Genomic DNA, 15,055 nt, shown 5'->3' with positions numbered 1-15,055 from the left:
TTTCTGCATACAGGTCTTTTGTCTCCTTAGGTAGGTTTATTCCTAGGTATTTTATTCTTTTTGTTACAATGGTAAATGGGAGTGTTTTCTTAATTTCTCTTTCAGATTTTTCATCATTAGTGTATAGGAATGCAAGAGATTTCTGTGCATTAATTTTGTGTCATGCTACTTTACCAAATTCATTGATTAGCTCTAGTAGTTTTCTGGTAGCATCTTTACGGTTATCTATGTAGAGTATCATGTCATCTGCAAACAGTGACAGCTTTACTTCTTCTTTTCCAATTTGGATTCCTTTTATTTCTTTTTCTTCTCTGATTGCTGTGGCTAAAACTTCCAAAACTATGTTGAATAATAGTGGTGAGAGTGGACAACCTTGTGTTGTTCCTGATCTTAGAGGAAATGGTTTCAGTTTTTCACCATTGAGAATGATGTTGGCTGTGGGTTTGTCTTATAGAATGGAATGTCCTATAAATATCAATTAAGTCCATCTTGTTTAATGTATCATTTAAAGCTTGTGTTTCCTTATTTATTTTCATTTTGGATGATCTGTCCATTGGTGAAAGTGGGGTGTTAAAGTCCCCTACCATGACTGTGTTACTGTCAATTTCTCTTTTTATGGCTGTTAGCATTTGCCTTATGTATTGAGGTGCTCCTATGTTGGGTGCATAAATATTTACAATTGTTATATCTTCTTCTTAGATTGATCCCTTGATCATTATGTAGTGTCCTTCTTTGTCTCTTGTAATAGTCTTTATTTTAAAGTCTATTTTGTCTGATATGAGAATTGCTACTCCAGTTTTCTTTTGATTTCCATTTGCATGGAATATCTTTTTCCATCCCCTCACTTTCAGTCTGTATGTGTCCCTAGGTCTGAAGTGGGTCTCTTGTAGACAGCATATATACAGGTCTTGTTTTTGTATCCATTCAACCAGTCTATGTCTTTTGGTTGGAGCATTTAATCCATTTACATTTAAGGTAGTTATCGATATGTATGTTCCTGTTACCATTTCCTTAATTGTTTTGGGTTTGTTATTGTAGGTCTTTTCCTTCTCTTGTGTTTCCTGCATAGAGAAGTTCCTTTAGCATTTGTTGTAATGCTGGTTTGGTGGTGCTGAATTCCCTTAGATTTTGCTTGTCTGCAAAGGTTTTAGTTTCTCCGTCAAGTCTGAATGAGATCCTTTCTGGGTAGAGTAATCTTGGTTGTAGGTTTTTCCCTTTCATCACTTTAAATATGTCCTGCCACTCCCTTCTGGCTTGCAGAGTTTCTGCTGAAAGATCAGCTGTTACTTATCGGGATTCCCTTGTATGTTATTTGTTGTTTTTCCCTTGCTGCTTTTAATATTTTTTCTTTATATTTAATTTTTGATAGTTTGATTAATATGTTTCTTGGCACGTTTCTCCTTGAATTTATCCTGTATGGGACTCTCTGCGCTTCCTGGACTTGATTGACTACTTCCTTTCCCATATTAGGGAAGTTTTCAACAATAATCTCTTCAAATATTTTCTCAGTCCCTTTCTTTTTTTTTTTTCACGGTACACAGACCTCTCACTGTTGTGGCCTCTCCTGTTGTGGAGCACAGGCTCCGGACGCGCAGGCTCAGCGGCCATGGCTCACAGGCCCAGCCGCTCCGTGACATGTGGGATCTTCCTGGACCGGGGCATGAACCCGCATCCCCTGCATCGACAGGTGGACTCTCAACCACTGTGCCACCAGGGAAGCCCCCCTTTCTTTTTCTCTTCTTCTTCTGGGACCCCTATAATTTGAATGTTGGTGCATTTAATGTTGTCCCATAGGTCTGTAAGACTGTCCTCAATTCTTTTAATTCTTTTTTCTTTATTCTGCTCTGCAGTAGTTATTTCCACTATTTTATCTTCCTGGTCATTTATCCATTCTTCTGCCTCAGTTATTCTGCTATTGATTCCTTCTAGAGAATTTTTAATTTCATTTATTCTGTTGTTCATCATTGTTTGTTTGCTCTTTAGTTCTTCTAGGTCCTTGTTAAACCTTTCTTGTATTTTCTCCATTCTATTTCCAAGATTTTGGATCATCTTTACTATCATTATTCTAAATTTTTTTTCAGGTAGACTGCCTATTTCTTCTTCATTTGTTTGGTCTGGTGGGTTTTTACCTTGCTCCTTCATCTGCTGTGTGTTTCTCTGTCTTCTCATTTTGCTTCACTTACTGTGTTTGGGGTCTCCTTTTTGCAGGCTGCAGGTTTGTAGTTCCCATTGTTTATGGTGTCTGCCCCCAGTGGGTAAGTTTGGTTCAGTGGGTTGTGTAGGCTTTCTGGTGGAGGGGACTGGTGCCTGTGTTCTGGTGGATGAGGCTGCATCTTGTCTTTCTGGTGTGCAGGACCACGTCTAGTGGTGTGTTTTGGGGTGTCTGTGAACTTATTATGATTGTAGGCAGCCTCTCTGCTAGTGGGTGGGGTTGTGTTCCTATCTTGCCAGTTGTTTGGCATAGGGTGTCCAGCACTGTAGCTTGCTGGTCTTTGAGTGGAGCTGGGTCTTAGCGTTGAGATGGAGATCTCTGGGAGAGCTTTTGACGTTTGATATTATGTGGAGCCAGGAGGTCTCTGGTGGACCAGTGTCCTGAACTTGGCTCTCCCACCTCAGAGGCACAGGCCTGACAACTGGCTGGAGCACCAAGACCCTGTCAGCCACACGGCTCAGAAGAAAAGGGAGAAAGAAAGAAAGAAAGAAAGAAAGAAAGAAAGAAAGAAAGAGAGAGAGAGAGAGAAGGAGGGAGGAAGGAAGAAAGGAAAGAAAGAAAGAAAAAAAGAAAGAAAAGAAAAGAAAATTACTAAAATAAAAAATAATTATTAAAAAGAAAATTTTTAAAGTAATAAAAAAAGACAAAAGAAGAAAGAAAGAAAGATGAGAACAACAAAACCAAAAAACAAATCCACCACTGATAACAAGTGCTAAAAACTATACTAAAAAAAAACAAAACCGACAGACAGAACCCTAGGACAAATGGTAAAAGCAAAGCTATACAGACAAAATCGCACAAAGAAGCATACACATGCACACTCACAAAAAGAGAAAAAGGAAAAAAAAAATGTGTGTATATATATATATATATATATATATAAAGAAAGGAGGAAGAGAGCAACCAAATCAATAAACAAATCTACCAATGATAATAAACTCTAAATACTAAATGAAAATAAACCTAAAGCCAGGAACAAATTAGATGCAGAAAGCAAACCCCAAGTCTGCAGTTGCTCCCAAAGTCCACCATCTCAATTTTGGGATGATTCGCTGTCTATTCAGGTATTCCACAGATGCACGGTACATCAAGTTGATTGTGGAGATCTAATCCGCTGCCCCTGAGGCTGCTGGGGGAAATTTCCCTTTCTCGTCTTTGTTCGCACAGCTCCTGGAGTTCAGCTTTGGATTTGGCCCCGCCTCTGCGTGTAGGTCACCTGAGGGCGTCTGTTCTTCTCTCAGACAGGACGGGGTTAAAGGAGTAGCTGATTAGGGGGCTCTGGCTTACTCAGGCCGGGGAGAGGGAGAGGTACAGAGTGCGGGGCGAGCCTGCGGCGGCAGAGGCCAGCCTGACGTTGCACCCGCCTGAGGTGCCGTGTGTTCTTCCGAGGAAGTTGTCCCTGGATCACAGGACCCTGGCAGTGGCGGGCTGCACAGGCTCCCAGGAGAGGAGGTGTGGAGAGTGACCTGTGCTCGCACACAGGCTTCTTAGTGGCTCCAGCTGCAGCCTTAGCGTCTCATGCCCGTCTCTGGTGTCTGCGCTGATAGCCGCGGCTCGCGCCCGTCTCTGGAGCTCGTTTAGGCGGTGCTCTGAATCCCCTCTCCTCACGCACCCGGAAACAGTGGTCTCTTGCCTCTTCGGCAGCTCCAGACTTTTTCCCGGACTCCCTCTCGGCTAGCCGTGGCGCACTAGCCCCCTTCACGCTGTGTTCACGCAGCCAACCCCAGTCCTCTCCCTGGGGTCTGACCTCCGAAGCCCGAGCCTCAGCTCCCAGCCCCCACCAGTCCTGACGGGTGAGCAGACAAGCCTCTCGGGCTGGTGAGTGCTGGTCGGCACCGATCCTCTGTGAGGGAATCTCTCCACTTGCCCTCTGCACCCCTGTTGCTGCGCTCTCCTCCGTGGCTCTGAAGCTTCCCTCCCCACCTCCCCGCCCAGCCCCCGTCTCCGCCAGTGAAGGGGCTTCCTAGTGTGTGGAAACTTTTCCTCCTTCACGGCTCCCTCCCAGAGGTGCAGGTCCCGTCCCTATTCTTTTGTCTCTGTTTTTTTCTTTTTTCTTTTGCCCTACCCAGGTACTGGGGAGTTACTTGCCTTTTGGGAAGTCTGAGTTCTTCTGCCAGCGTTCAGTAGGCGCTCTGTAGGAGCTGTTCCACAGGTAGATGTATTTCTGATGCATTTGTGGGGAGGAAGGTGATCTCCACGTCTTACTCCTCTGCCATCTTGAAGGTCTCTAACTTCTTAAGTTGTATGACGTTTTGTTCTCTTAAGTTGTATGACATTTTGTTCTCATTCTTGGGTCACTTGCTCTGGGGGAAGCCAACTACCCTGCTGGGGGCACACTCAACAGCCCTATTGTGATCATCTTCTTTTCAAAATCATTTAATGTTATAAATTTCCTTTCAGGTACTGCTTTAGCTGTGTCACATGTGTGGTATATTTATGTCACTCTACATATGTCATTCTACATATTTTTGAATTCTAGAGAATATATACTTGGTAATGTTGGGTATCTTCTAGGTATGTCCATTAGATTAAATTGTGAATTACGTTCAGAATTGTTAAAACTTCTTTTTTTAAAAATATTTTTAATTAATTAATTTATGGCTGCATTGGGTCTTCTTTGCTGCACGTGGGCTTTCATTGCGGTGGCTTCTTTCTTCGCGGAGCATGGGCTCCAGGTGCGCAGGCTTCAGTAGTTGTGGCTCACAGCCTCCATAGTTGTGGCTCACGGGCTTAGCTGCTCCGCGGCATGCGGGATCTTCCCAGACCAGGGCTTGAAACCGCGTCCCCTGCACTGGCAGGCGGACTCCCAACCACTGCGCCACCAGGGAAGCCCTGTTAAAACTTCTTGATGAATTGATCGTCTTTATCTCAAGTAATGCTTTTTTGCTTTAAAGTTTGTCAGATATTAATATAGTTGTTGTTAGTGTTGGCCTGGTATTTTTTTCCATCTTTTTACTTCAAAACGTTCTGTGTCCTTATGATTTATGTCTCTCTTGTAAAACCTCATATAGATAAATTTACTTTTAATCAATCTATCTTTGCTTTAACTGGGATTGTTTAATCCATTTACTGTGATTACCAACATATTTGAATTTCCTTCTATGCGATTTTTATCTGTTCCACCTTCCCCACATGTATCTTTTTCTATCTTTTCTTGCCTCTTTTAAAGGGATTGAATATTTTTTCATTCCTTATTTCCCTTAGAAATCATATACTTTCTCTATTCTTTTAGTGTTTACCCTTGAAATTTTATTATCCATATTCAACTTTTCAAAGTCCCAAGGTAATCAGTGTAAACCACACCTGCCAATAAAAGACTGTAGAAAACTTTGACTCCAATTATCTTCCTTCCAATTTATATGCTATTATTTTCATGCACTTTAATTCTATCTTGTTTTATTTAAGCCCCATAAGACATTGTCATTATTATTTAATCTAGTTATTGCTTTTTTAGAGTCACCCACATATTTACCACTTTCTTTTCTAATTATTTTATCTGTGGTCTCAAAAAAAAGATCATTTTCCTTCTACCTGCATTACAACCTTTAGAATTCCTGTAGTGTGTTGGCAAACTCAGTTTGTGTTTGAAATATTTTTATTTCATTCTTGTTTTTGAAAGATAGATTTACTAAATATACATTTTAGGTTTATAATTATTTTATTTGAGCATATAAATATATTATTGTTTTCTGGCTTCCATTGTTCTTTCTGAAATGTCAGCTGTAAATCTAATAATCTTTCTTTTGAAAGTAGTGACTGTCTGCTTTTAAGACAGTCTTTTTGTCTTGGATGTTCTGCAGCTACACTGTGCTGTTTCTAAATGTGGGTTTCTTTTCTCTTTTTTTTTTTGGCCAGACTACTTGCAGAATCTTAGTTCCATGACCAGGGATCAGCAGTGATGGTGCAGAGTCCTAACCACTGGGCCACCAGGGAATTCCCAAAGGTGCGTTTCTTTTTTAAAAAATTTATTTTATTGACATATACAGCAAAGTGATTTAGTTATACATATTTATGCATTCTTTTTCATATGCTTTTATATTATGGTTTATCACAGGATATTGAATATAGTTCCCTGTGCTATAGAGTAGGACCTTGTCATTTATCCATTCTCTATATGATAGTTTTCATCTGCTAATCCCAGACTCTCAATCCATCACTCCCCTCCCCCTCCCTTGGCAACCACACATCTGTTCTCTATGTCTGTGAGTCTGTTTCTGTTTTGCAGATAAGTTCATTTGTGTCATATTTTAGATTCCACAAATAAGTGATATTTGTCTTTCTCTTTCTGACTTACTTCACTCAGTATGATAATCTCTAGGTCCATCTATGTTGTTGCAAATGGCATTATTTCATTCTTTTTTATGGCTGAGTAGTACTCTATTATGTGTGTGTGTGTGTGTGTGTATATATATATATATATACACTACATCTTCTTTATCCATTTATCTGTCGATGGACATTTAGCTTGCTTCCGTGTCTTGGCTACTGTAAATAATTATGCCTCATTCTTGAATATCATCTAGTTTAAACGTTCCTCAGTTCTGTTTCCTTTTTCTCCATCTCAACTTTGAAGAGCTTTATCCCCAAAGCTCATTTTTAGTCTTAATAACTTCTCACTAAAGTGTGCTTTCACTGTTATCCATTCAACCTTCTTCTGGGTTGTTGGAATCCAGACCTTGTGCCTGTAACATGCTTTCTGTGGAGTTTAAGCTAAACCATAGATGGGCCAGTCAAGTTTAGGAGCTTTTCTAGGATCTGTGTCCTTTAGCTATTTCACTTCTCATTTGAACTTACAGATTCTTGAAAAGTCCAAGGACTTTCACAAAAGTCTCTTATAAAAACACATGTAGAACCTATCAAAAAAGAGATTAAGAAAGAGGTGGGGTGACATGAGGACTGCTCTTTTTAAGGCAGGTACTTATAAGTTGAGGTTTTCTTATGTAGGCACTATTTCAAGCAGTAGTGTTTGTGTCCAATATTGGGCTCACAGATGAAGCTTGAGACAGAGAATTTGACAAGGACAAAAGATAACAACAATGTTAGAAAATGTGAAGAGTAAAACTAGTGTTAAGAGGGCCTAATAACAAATTTATTCCTGACTATAAAAAGACAATTTAGTGATTCCATTGAGGACCAAATGGGAAAAGACAGCAATTGCTTTAGAAAGGATTTAGTCTGGATATTAGGAAGACCGTTCTGACAACTAAAAGTAATTGGATGCTGGAATTCATTTTCAGAAAAATGGTGAGATCTTCTCTGGAGATATTTAAAGAGAGTACAATCTGCTCTCCTTTCAAACTGCTTGAAGGTGGTTCATTCATTCATTCAACACATATATAATGAGTGGCTGTGTTGTTCTAGATGCTATTCTATGCACAAGGGATACAGCTCTCAAAAAGTAGGAATGAACTCTTTGTCATAGAACTTACATTACAGAGATGGTGATGGTGGGGGAGATGGATAATGAATAAGTGACAAAGCAATTTCAGATGATAAGTGCTATAAAGCAAGATAATTAATAAGAAATGACTAGAGACCTACTTTAGATCAGGTGGTGATGGAAGGCATTTCTGAAGAGGGGATGTATGAAATGAGACATGAAAGACAGGAAAGAGCCATCTCGTATGGATCCACGGAGGAGCAGTCCAGTGAATGGAACAGTAGATGCAAAGGTCCAGAGGTAGGAACAAGTTGGGCAGGTTTATGGAATGAAAGACCTGTAAGGCTGAAGCATAGTAAGCAAAGATGGGGAGAATAATTGGAGATAAGGTCAAAGAGGTAGAATAAACTAAATCAGGAAGAACCTTCAAGATATTTGGATTTGATTCTAAGAGAAGTGGGAAGCCGTAGGAAGGTTTTAAGCAGGGGAGTATTGTGATATGGTTTATATTATTGAAAAATGTATTCTGGTTGTTGTGTGAAGAATGCATTAGAAGAATGATAGAATAGAAGCAGGGAAAACCATTTAGGAGACTGCTGTGGAGGTCCAGGTGGAAGACGATGGTGGCTTAGCCAATGATGCTAGCAGCAGATGTAAAGAGAAGTAGACAGATCCAAAGATTTTTTCCAATACATTGGTTCTATGATTTTCAGAGGAAATTAATTTTTTATTTCAAAAAGAAAAATAATGTAGGCGTGCAAGAAACACGAACATTTAACTTTTACTGCCTATGATTTCACAATGGCTTGTACACTTAACATTGTTTGCAGATGGGAAAGGCATTCTTTAAAACGAGAGCACTGATGAAATCAGTATCATACTGGTGTTATGGAATGGTCTCAATGGAGATGCATTCTCTGCTTTGTACATTGACAAAGACCCTTCTCTTCTTCTCAGTTCTCTGCAGTCATAGCATGCTTATTAGTGATAAGGCTAGAAAGATCATTTATGGCACATCATGCAGAACCTTGTATGATAGGCTAAGGACACCATATTTTATTTTGTAGGGGGAGTCATGGAAGATTTTTCTGAACAGAGGAATACTTATGATTAAAAACTTTTATTAAAAATGTTAATTTGGTAAATAATGGATCAAAGCGGAGAGATCCTGGAGATAAGAGAATCACTTATAAAACTCTTGCAATTACCCAGGAAAGAAGTAATAAGGCTTGGGCTTCCCTGATGGTGTGGTGGTTAAGAATCAGCCTGCCAATGAAGGGGACATGGGTTCGAGCCCTGGTCCAGGAAGATCCCACATGCTGCAGAGCAACTAAGCCCGAGTGCCACAGCTACTGAGCCTGCGCTCTAGAGCCTGTGAGCCACAACTACTGAGCTCACGAGCCACAGCTACTGAGCCTGTGTGCCACAGCTACTGAGCCCGTGTGCCACAGCTACTGAAGCCCATGCGCCTAGAGCCCGTGCTCTGCAACAAGAGAAGCCACCACAATGAGAAGCCTGCGCACTGCAATGAAGAGTAGCCCCCACTCACCGCAACTAGAGAAAGCCCGCGTGCAGCAACCAAAACCCAACGCAGCCATAAATAAATAAAGAAAGAAAGAAGTTTTAAAAAAAAGTAATAAAGCTTTACTTTAGACTAAGATAGAGATAGAGGTGGGAGAGGAAGGAACTGATGAGATGAGAAACATTTTGGAGGCTGACTTACAGCCTTCAACACAACTTACAGATGGAACTGATTGGAATTAGTAAGTGGAAAAGAAGTAGGCAAAGGTTGTTTCTGAGATTTTGAATCGGATGACTAGGACGCTGTTAAGAGAAAGTGGGGTACAGAAAAGGAGATGGTTTGGGGCAAGAAGAAATAATTCACAATGATGAGAATTATACTTAACATTTCTGAACTGTACACTTAAAATGGTTAAGATGATAAATTTTATGTTATGTATCTTTTTACCACAATTTTTATGAAAAAAGAGGAAACAGAATAAAGGAAAGAGTAATAAGGGCAAGCTATTCTGTGTCAGCAACAGCAATCTGCCAAAGGACAGTCTGGAGAGAGAGAGAAGAATGCCTTAGTTTGGTGAATTATAGGGCAAGTCAAGGCGACCGATGGTGATTATTTAGCTTAAGTCCTGCAAGAGTGAAACATGGTATCTAATGACCATACCAGCCTGTCCAAAAGCCAGCCCTCCAAGAAATCCTCTGGGGTTTTATTTTGCTCTGGACTTCTGAAGAAATATGTTTCATATTTTTAGAAAATAAGCACCAAGCAATACACAAAGCTGTCCTTACTCAAGTGATCATACCTCTGCCAATGTGCTAGAGGAAGAGTGATGAAATGACACCTCACCTATGGCTTTAAATGGCTTCTTGCCTAGCCATTGCCTGTATTGTTTAGCTACCCAGGTTTCTTGAGCACCAGCCTGGATGGCTCCCTGTGAGGGTATTTTTTTGGTGTGTTTCCCACTAGTCATGGTTATCCCTTCCTTATCTGTCATTCCCTAGTCTTTCTCTCTCTCTTTTCTTTTTTTTGTAATTCAGCCATATTGAGGTATAATTGACAAATAAAATTGTAAGATATTTAAAATGTACATCTTGATGATTTGACATACATATGAAAGTGTTCCTCGAATTTGTTAATTAACGCATCCATCACCTCACATAGTCATCTTTTTTGTGTGTGGGAGTACACTTACGTTCTACTCTCTTAGCAAATTTCAATTATACAATGCAGTGTTATCAACTTCTACCCCTCCCCAGCTTCCTATCACATTTTATAAGCAACCGCTGATCTTTCTATCACTATAGATTAGTTTTCATTTTCTAGAATTTTATATAGATGGAATCATATACAGGATGTACTCTTTCTGTCTGTGTTATTTTATTCAGTATAATGTTTTTGAGGTTCTTCCAAGTTGTTCATTAATGAACAGTTCATTTCTTTTTTTTTTTTTTAGCTGAGTAATATTCCATTGTATGAATATACCACATTTTGTTTACCCATTTACCTGTAGATGGTCATAAGGATTGTTTCCAGTTCTTCATTTTTACAAAGAAAGCTGCTATTAACATTTAATACCAGTCTTTGTGTGCACATGTACTTTCATTTATTTGGGGTAAATACTTAGAAATGGAATGACTGGTTCACATGGTAGGTGCAGCTTAACATTTTAAGAAACTGACAAACTTTTCCAAAGTGGTTATATCATCTTACATTTCTACCAGCAGTGACCATTTTACATTTCTTCCAGCTACCTGGGGACACTGACAACACCAAATGCTGGTGAAGGTGTAGAGCAGCAGGAGCTCTCATTCATCACTAGCAGGGATGCAAAATGGTACAGTTACATTGAAAGACAAATTGGCAGTTTCTTACAAAACTAAACATACTCTTACCACATGATCCAGCAACCCAAAGGAACTGAAAACTATGTCCACACAAAAACCTGCCTACAGATGTTTATAGCAGCTTTATTCATAACTGCCAAAACTTGGAAGCAACCAAGATGTCCTTCAATAGGTGAATGGATAAATAACTGTGTTACATCCAGACAATGGAATATTATTCAGTTTTAAAAAGAAATGCACAATCAAGCCATAAAAAGGCATGGAGGAACCTTAAATGCATATTACTAAGTAAAAGAAGCCAATATGAAAAGGTTACATGCTGTATGCTTCCAACTATATGACATTCTGGAAAAGGCAAAACTATGGAGACTAAAATCATTGGTTGCCAGGGATTGGAAGGGAGAGATGAATAGGTGGAACACAGAGGATTTTTAGGGCAGTGAAATTACTCTGTATGATACTATAATGATGGATACATATCATTATACATTTATCCAAACCCATAGAAACCCTGGAGTGGACCCTAATGTAAACTATGGACTTTGGGTGATTATGATGTGTCAATGTAGATTCATTCATGTAGATTCATCTCCGATCTGATGGGAGATGTTGATAATAGGAGAGCCTATGCATATGTGGGGACAGGGGCGTATGGGAAATCTCTGTACCTTCCTTGTAATTTTGTTGTGAACATAAACCTGCTCTTAAAAAATATTTTTAAAAATCACTTAAAAGAAGTTAGAAGACAGCCTATCCTGGTATTAGAAGTAGATATGGGCAGAGGTGGATTTCCCATAAGACTAAATTAGAGCCCCTTGAACTGCCATATGTTTTTGTAAAATTTATAAAAATAAGACATTTTTGTATTCTTTTTCTTAGATGGCTCCCCAAATTGTATAAGCTATAGGACACAGAAAATCTAGATCAGTCCAAGTTATAGGGGATGGGATCCTTTATCCTGAGTGTTCTTTTTTGAAACTAGCTAAACCATACCTTTCCTGGGAAAGGGGGACTTAGGTTCTAATCAGTGAAAAAGTTCAAGATCATTGAATGAACTTGTAATCCTTTTTAGTTTAAGATAAACTAAAAAAGTTTAAAAATTCTAAACATTTATATTCCCAATATAGTTGGGATCTCTCCCAACTATGACAATATAAAGCTATCATCTGTATGTTAGATGTTCTTAGTTTGTCTTTAATATTTGTCACTTTCTGGGAATTCCCTGGTGGTCTAGTGGTTAGGACTCTGCATTCTCACTGCCAAGTGCCCGGGTTCGATCCCTGGTTGGGGAACTAAAGTCCCACAAGCTGCGCAGGGCGGCCAAAAATATATATATATTTGTCACTTTCTCTTTGATATTTTAAATTTCTTTTTGATTTTTAAAATTTCCCTCTTTTTCACCTTCTATTTCTCTTAAGGTGTTATCTGTTGTGTTTGTTCACTCTGGTGTTCCTGGTTGTTCAGTCTTTGTTTCTGAATTTTTTTCTTTTATTTCTAATTCTTTCATGAGTTCTGTCACTTTATTTCTGAGTATTTCTATTTCTGATTTCTACTATTCTTTTATGTCTTGTATCATTTAAAAATGTTTTTTGGTTTGTTTTGAAGCAGAATATAATAGCTTTAAGGTGTTCTGGTGTGCTTTCATTTTCATTGTCTGTAAAAATGTTATCTGCTTCTCATTCTCCTTTTCTTTATAATAACTTTTATCGGATTTCACCTTTAAAAATTTTTTTTATAATAATAACTCACCTTTATTGAGTACTTTCTATTCAATATATGTCAGACATTGTCCTAAATGCTTTACCTTTTTTAAAATTTTATTTATTTATTTATTTATTTTTGTCGGCGTTGGGTCTTTGTTGCAGTGCCTGGGCTTTTTCTAGTTGCAGCGAGTGGGAGCTACTCTTAGTTGCGGTGCGTGGGCTTCTCATTGCGGTGGCTTCTCTCGTTGTGGAGCACGGACTCTAGGCATGGGGGCTTCAGTAGTTGTGACACTCAGGCTCAGTAGCTGTGGCACGTGGGCTCTAAAGCGCAGGCTCAGTAGTTGTGGCACACAGGCTTAGTTGCTCCACAGCATGTGGGATTTTCCCACACCAGGGCTTGAACCCATGTCCCCTGCATTGGCAGGTGGATTCTTAACCACTGTGCCACCAGGGAATCCCTACTGGATTTAATCTTGATACTTTTCTGTTACTTATTTTTATGGGATGTTTGTTTTCCTGAAGTTTTACAAGATAGGTGTGTAGTGTTTAAAAATATGGTGTCTTACTTTCTGCAACTTCCTGACATTGTTCCCTTCCCCCACTTGATCTGACCTTCTCTTTCCCTGGCTCTGTTGATCACCATTACCAGGTGGATAGTTCTCTCAGGAAGGAGACAAACTGCTTCTGGTTGCTTTGAAAATAAACATTTAAGTAGTGTTAAGGTCCATCAAAAAATAACTGATGGCAGGTATTTGTCTGCACTTTGAGAGGTCTTGGCACTCAGGACCACTGGGTGAAGACCTCCTCCGTGAACTCTAGGCCGCTTTGCTCTAAGAAGATTCTCTTCGGGGGAATAGTCTAGGCTAGAGCCACCCACTGAGCTGGACTCTCTCAATACTGTTTTTCCTTTTCTCCAACTGGGTATGAGATTTAGTCTCAGGCAAAGAAGAAGGAGACTGTTGAGTTCCACTCATGAGACTGTAACATGGCACAGTAAAAAGGAAGTTCACAAAGTGAGGCTCTGGGCCCAGCTCCACCACTACTCGAGCAATAATGAGCAAGTCATTTCACCTTTCTGTGCTCAGACAAATTTCATTTGCCTAGCAAATTGGTTCCACATGCTTTGGAACTTAATTATAAAAAAGAAAAGAAGACGGGTAGGGCATGCACTTTCCAGTTCCATTTTGTAAGCATCACACCATTTTTATCCAACACCCTGTCCCTTCTTATATGTGCACGATCTGCTTGGCTTCTGAAAGCTTTTGAGTTTGATACCCTGGGACTGGGTAATTGTTCCCCCAGTTTTATTGAGGTATAATTGACATATAACATTGTATACGTTTAAGGTATACAACATGATTTGATACACGTATATATTGCAAAAGAATTACCACAGTAAGTTTAGTTAATATTCATCACCTGGGACTAAGTTATTTCTATGGCCATGTTTTTCAAAGTGTGAGCTAAGGGTTAAAGTGAAGATGCCTGGGCTCCACACCAGGTTTACTTAATCAGAATCCCGAGAAGTAGCCTAGGAAACTGTGCTTTTAATATGCGCTCCGGAGGATTCACTCGCTTACCAAACTTGAAAACTCCTGCTAGGTAAGTTCCAACTATATCATTCTAACATTAATGATGGGGGGATTAAGGACTGCTAAATATATTTATTTTATCTACCTGCTATGATTCAGAGGCAGGAAGAACACTTTCCTTATTTACTTTTTTTGCTTTGCGGTACGTGGGCCTCTCACTGTTGTGGCCTCTCCCGTTGCGGAGAATAGCCTCCGGACGTGCAGGCTCAGCGGCCATGGCTCACGGGCCTAGCCGCTCCCCTGCATGTGAGATCTTCCCGGACCAGGGCACGAACCCGTGTCCCCTGCATCGGCAGGCGGACTCTCAACCACTGCACCACCAGGGAATCCCCTTATTTACTTTTTTAACTGGTTATTGGAGGCAAGGATGAGCAGTTTTCCTCAAAACAGGGCATTAGGACATGAAAAAAATCATGTAGAGTCCTTAGATTACGCAGGTGCTCTAGAGATCAAGGTAGTGGGCTACTACTACTACTATTAATAAATACCATTTATTAATCATCATGTGCCAGGCAGGGTAAGGACATTAAATCACCTCATTTGAGTCTTTTATAGCCTTCAGAGGCAGGTATGACTATCTCCTGTTATAAATAAAGGTTCAGAAAGGTTAGGTAATTTTTTTAATGTCCCATAGTTGATGAGTTGTTGCTTAGATTCGAACTCAGTTCTGAATGACACCAAAGTTAGCCAGATCACCCCTGTTCCCTAAGTGGGATGATCAGTGAGTACATGGAAGGAAGACAATGCGGTCTCGTACTACGGAATTATAAATTTGTTGGGTCATCAAGTCTTTGCCCATAATGGG

Source organism: Hyperoodon ampullatus (genome assembly GCF_949752795.1).
Source record: "Hyperoodon ampullatus genome assembly, chromosome: 1".
Classification (NCBI taxonomy): domain Eukaryota; kingdom Metazoa; phylum Chordata; class Mammalia; order Artiodactyla; family Ziphiidae; genus Hyperoodon; species Hyperoodon ampullatus.
This window is presented reverse-complemented; position numbering follows the sequence as displayed.